Source organism: Pan paniscus, chromosome 5 (assembly GCF_029289425.2).
Source record: "Pan paniscus chromosome 5, NHGRI_mPanPan1-v2.0_pri, whole genome shotgun sequence".
NCBI classification, from domain to species: domain Eukaryota; kingdom Metazoa; phylum Chordata; class Mammalia; order Primates; family Hominidae; genus Pan; species Pan paniscus.
Genome location: NC_073254.2, coordinates 96610990 through 96616922, shown reverse-complemented (window position 1 = coordinate 96616922; position 5933 = coordinate 96610990). Strand labels below are relative to the sequence as shown.

Below are 5933 nucleotides of genomic sequence, written 5' to 3'. Positions count from 1 at the left end.
ACACTTTCTTCAGTACCTTGTCTACTGGGTGCTCAAGCTAGCGACCACTGGTGACTTCATGGGCAGAATTAGGTTGTAAGAGTGGCCAAAAATCTCCAGGTGAGAGAGAGTTTCATAGTGGGCATATTTTGTGTTGTAAATTGGCTGTTGTCTCTTGAGGCAATCTCCTGGTGGGAGAGAGTACTGTTCTGGAGCTCTAAGGATATAGTTAGATAAGCTTGCCCTGTAAGGAGTATCTGGTGAAGGAGAGGTAAAAGGTTTTAATTGCATTTCTAAAGCACTAAGTAGGAAGTGGGGAAAAGGAGGAAAGAGAAAAGAAGAGAAAAAAAATAATACTTGCTTCGGCGGCGCATATTAAAATTGGAACAATACAGAGAAGATTAGCATGGCCTCTGCAGAGGGGTGACACGCCAATTCATGAAGTGTTCCATATGTTTAACATTTAAAATACATATATATTAAAAAAATAAACTATCTTTTTTTTTTTTTTTGAGACAGAGTCTCTGTCACCCAGGCTGGAGTACAGTGGCGCGATCTCAGCTCACTGCGACCTCCGCCTCCCTGGTTCAAGTGATTCTTCTGTCTCAGCCTCCCGAATAGCTGGGACTACAGGTATATGCCACCACGCCCAGCTAATTTTTGTATTTTTAGTAGAGACGGGGTTTCACCATATTGGCCAGGCTGGTCTCAAACTCCTGACCTCGTGATCTGCCCGCCTTGGCCTCCCAAAGTGCTGGGATTACAGGCGTGAGCCACTGAGCCTGGCCAACTATCTCTTAGAAAAATGAAGGTACTCATTTATAGTAGCTACATTCAAAATGCACCTTTATCCAAATAAACTATGTGTAATCAAATGCTTGCCTAAGGATTCACTTTGGAGAACCTCAAACTAAAATAACCCACTAAATGTGGGCAATTAATACTTAATAGAAATGACACTACAAATTAGAAAGGAAAAAATGATTTGGTTAGCAGATTATTTTGGGAAAAGAATTACTAAGGAAGAAAATAAAGTTTGTTTAATTCCTCATATATAACTCCCATTTGATAAGAATTTAAATGTAGAATGATAAAATACAGTATTAATAGAAGATAACATAGAATATCATTATTTAAACAAAGGAAGACTTTCCTAAATTCAAAATTCAAAAGTGTAAATTTAACAATTGATGATTGATTACATAAATAAAAATAAGAACTACTCTTTTCAAAGAAAGATTATATAGATAACCACAGTAGACAAAAGACAGACTGGGAAAGTTATTTATATTTCCCACACTAGTAGCTGATTGTTTTATGTATGATATATAAATAATTAATTGAAATAGATAAGAAAAAAAAGTAACCCAAAAGTAAATGTTCAATAGATACGTAAAGTCAATTACTAGAAGGAGAAACTTGAATGGTTTATAAGTATATAAAGATGTTTAATAACACAAGTAATCAGTAAATGTATGTTAAAACATCAATAAGACACAATTTTACTTCAATCATATTGTCAAAAAATAAAGTGAGCTAACACCAAGTGATGACAAAGTACCGATGCGTGGAAAAATTTAAACCATCATTAATGGGCACAAACTGTTATAGCCATTCTCCAGAGCAATCCAGCTCAACTAAATCAATTAGATTAGGTATGTATAAAACAAAATTCAGTAGTTTCATTTTTTAGTATGTATGTATTCTAAGGAAATTCTCATGTGCTCCTTGAAAAACATGTTTTTTCAACAATGTTTATTTCAATGTACATTGTACGTTGTGGTCATGGGAAGTCACAGACAGCCCAACTAGTCATTTCAAGGGAAATGAATATATCAAATTTGGTAGATACATACTATATATATCACGTATACATAGTATTCAGCTGCCAGCAGCAAAAATATAGCAGTAAAAAGAGCAACATGGATAAGGATTGCAAGTGAGATTGCATAGAAACAGAAAGATCTGCAGCCTAATATTTCTGTAAATAAAATCATGTGTATACACAAATATGAATGGAATACCAAATATTTTGACTGAGATACATTCATATTAAATGATATGTATGAAACACATGAAAATGAGAATCTATAGAGGAATATGGACCATGGGGATGGGGATTCAAAATAAATATAACAAGAAGGAGGGACTAACAAATGTACTTTCTCAATATTTAAGAATTTTGTCTCTTTTTTTTTTGTTTTTTTAATTCAGGTGGAGTCTTGCTCTGTTGCCCAGGCTGGAGTACAGTGGCATGATCTCAGCTCACTGCAACCTCCACCTCCAGAGTTCAAGCGATTTTCCTGCCTCAGCCTCTTGAGTAGCTGGGATTACAGGCGTGCACCAACACATACGGCTAATTTTTGTATATTTAGTAGAGACAGGGTTTCACCATGTTGGTCAGGCTGGTCTCAAACTCCTGACCTCATGATCTACCCGCCTCGGTCTCCCAAAGTGCTGGGATCACAGGCATGAGCCACCGCACCCGGCCAAGAATTTTCTCTTTATCCATTGATTTCAACATAATGCTTTCCTTCTGCTAATAATTTATGAAGGTTTCTGGCTGTCGATTTTACTTGGAAATCTCATGAGTGTCTTTTGGGTGTGGGAGTGCTTTCTCTCTGTGACATCTGGTGCTCTGTTTACATTGCCTTTGCATCTGTATTCTCTCTATTAGAGCTACTTTCTCTGCAGGATTAGGTAGGAGGAGCCACATGGAGCTTGCACTTGAAACTAAAGAGACCACCCACCAGCCTGCCCCATTTTCTTGCACCATGATATCTGATCTGTTCTAGTTTGGCTGAATCATTCCAAGTAACTCAGGGTGTGCCATGCTATACTTTGATGTAATTTAAATTTTGACCATTTTAAACAGTTCAGCCATGAACTATGTTAAATATATAGTGAGTGTTCTATCAAGATTTGTCTTCATCCTAAGAAAAATAAGAAAGCCCTTGAAAGGTTTTAAGTGCATCACACTCAACTTGAATGAAGATACTGGTGTAAATACAGAACAAAGAAAAGATGAAGCTTAACAATAATCAAGATAAAAATATTTTATACGCAAAAATTGATAAATAATTTCAGGGCTCCCAGACCAGAAAAGTCAGTTGTTACATCAGCCTCCAAGATTCTTACATCACTTAAAAGGGTAGTAAAGGAAGAGAAGAAAGGAATCCTGACTTTATCTAAAGGACACAAAGTTTTAAACCAAAACTGACTAAGTTGTCTTGACTTGGTGAGTTTAAGTTCTCTGCTATGAAGCAGAAATGTGGGCTTATATGTTAAATCAAGTCCAGATATGGAGAAACAAAGAACATTACAGTTTTTGCACATGTGATGTTACTATGTAAATTCATATGCCCTAAATATATAAATAGATTTCTGTGCTCCCAAAAGCCTTCCCATGGACCCATCTTAAAGAGGCCTGAGCAAGCAGACTAAATTAAGACTTGCCTATGTGTTTGATCATGCTAAAGGAACTGCATTTACTTATTCCACCCATCTGGCCAGGTGCAGTGGCTCATGCCTGTAATCCCAGCACTTTGGGAGGTCGAGGCGGGTGGATCATGAGGTCAGGAGATCAAGACCATCCTGGCCAACATGGTGAAACCCCGTCTCTACTAAAAATACAAAAATTAGCCAGGCATGGTGGCATGCTCCTGTAGTCCCAGCTACTAAGGAGGCTAAGGCAGGAGAATCGCTTGAACCCAGGAGGCGGAGGTTGCAGTGAGCTGAGATCGCAACACTGCACTCCAGCCTGGGCAACAGAGTGAGACTCCATCTCACAAAAAAAAAAAAAAAAGAAAGAAAAAAAAATACACAGTTCTATAAAGGCTAAAATAATTGTAACAGAGGTGGCAGGGCTAATATAACATCAATATTATATACATTCTTCATGCAGAAGAGATACATGTAGGTAAGAAAAGGAATTGACTTGTTAGTGTACTATTTTCCACAAAAAACACTAGTGAAATATATCTTTAAAATATTTACATTGCATATTGGAAAATATTTTTAATGCTATCTATAATTTAATGATATCAAAATGTACATTTTTTTTTTTTAGACAGAGTCTCGCTCTGTTGCCCAGGCTGGAGTGCAGTGGCACGATCTCAGCTCACTGTAACCTCCGCCTCCGAGGTTCAAGCGATTCTCCTGCCTCAGCTTCCCAAGTAGCTGGGACTACAGGCACGTGTTACCACGCCTGGCTAATTTTTTGTGTTTTTAGTGGAGACGAGGTTTCACCATGTTAGCCAGGATGGTCTGGATCTCCTGACCTCGTGATCTGCCCGCCCTGGCTTCCCAAATACCTGGGATTACAGGCATGAGCCACCGTACCTGGCCAACATATTGTAAAATTAATAGAAAATGTAAAACCCTTCAGGTCATTACAAATTATTACCAGAAATTTTCAAAGCTGAAATTACATAAACATAAGAGAAAAATGAAAACAACATTCAAAAATAGTCATTTAAGAAATTGCAGGTGCATTTTCTGAGCATTTACATTTTACAGTCTGATGGAAACCAGGAGTAGAGCCAGAATATTTGGGGAGCCAAGAGAAAGCATTACAGATGACTTTGTCTTCAGTTGAAAAGAATTACAGAGATTTTGCCAAGAGTAGGTAGTTCTAAAAGTTAAGATGGACGCAGTAAATATGAATGTTGGAAAGCAAATTAAACCTGTGCATCCATCCTGTAGTCAACATTCATTACAATTGGACATTCTGTCTCTCTCTGAATATTTCCCAGTGTTTGAAAAATCTCAGTAAAGCAATACATTTCATTCTCCAGGAAGTCCTTGTAGATAAAAGGTTATTCTTGAGTTAAAACTTATTTCTGTGTAACTCTTGTCCATTGGTCCTGATCCTTCCCACTGGAGCCACAAATAAATCCATTTTTATCTGCAGTCCATTTTAGAACTAGTAACACTTTATATTGAAAGTAATGACAAAACTTTTGATTACTTTTGCACCAAACTAATAAATTGTCTTTTTTCCAAGTCATCCTCTCAGAATTTTACATTATTTTTTATAAATTAAAATTGTCAGAATCTTCCCCCATTCTATGAACCCTAATTTGTGTATCACAATTTTAGAGTGAGTTCTGCGAACTGAACACATAGTAACAGGAATAATTTAACCATAAAAAAGGAAAAATTAACCAAAAAGTAAATCCATAAAAGATTTTAAAAGGTAAGTACATATAGGTACATAATAAATATTTATTTAGTAAACAAAACTGTTGGTTCATGTTGATTTTATAGACAAAACTTTTCTATATGAAATAAAGATGACATTTTTCCTAAAGTTAAATGTAGTACTTCAGGTTTTTTTCCAAGTAAGTTTCATCTTGTTAAAGAACTGTTTTGCAACATATAGAGGTCATGTTAGATGATGATTCTGTCACTAAATATATTTGTAATACTTCCAGCTTCACGCTTTCTACAAAGTTAGAAAGAATTATTTCTGTGTCAGCATTCAAGTCAGTGATATTAATATAATAACTCAACAACATACCACCAGACATCTACGTCCTGCAGGCTGATGACAGTATAATCAGTAGGACTCTTCAAGTGCCGCGGTTTCACTGATTAAGAATTCACTTAATTTCCTATCAAGTATTATACATGTATTTTTCCATGAGATACGACATTTAAAATTTGTCAAATTGTTACTGACATTAGAATTTGCTATATTACTTGTACTACCATGAGAAACTACTTCACCGAAAGAAATGCGTTTTATCAAAGTGTGTCTTCTTAGTAAATCCACCCTGTCCCTTAGGGAGTTATTTCCTCTTTAAACTCTCACATTCAAATCTGGTTGAGCTAAATATTCCTCTCTTTTCGAAAACTGAGATAGCATATCTGGGTTTCCAGCACACCCGTTTTGACGATTCAAAGGCTTTCAGTGTTTTGGAAAATAAGTAAATAGAGCAGAATGTATATAG

The 5933-nt window shown here is 36.2% G+C and overlaps 1 non-coding gene across 1 annotated transcript; it reads left to right on the top strand.

Moving 5' to 3' along the window:
- The first annotated feature begins 335 nt into the window (after positions 1–335).
- Positions 336–437, top strand: LOC112440175 (U6 spliceosomal RNA). Its single transcript, XR_003028363.1, has one exon. It is a non-coding gene; the product is annotated as a U6 spliceosomal RNA (small nuclear RNA).
- The last annotated feature ends 5496 nt before the right edge of the window (positions 438–5933 follow it).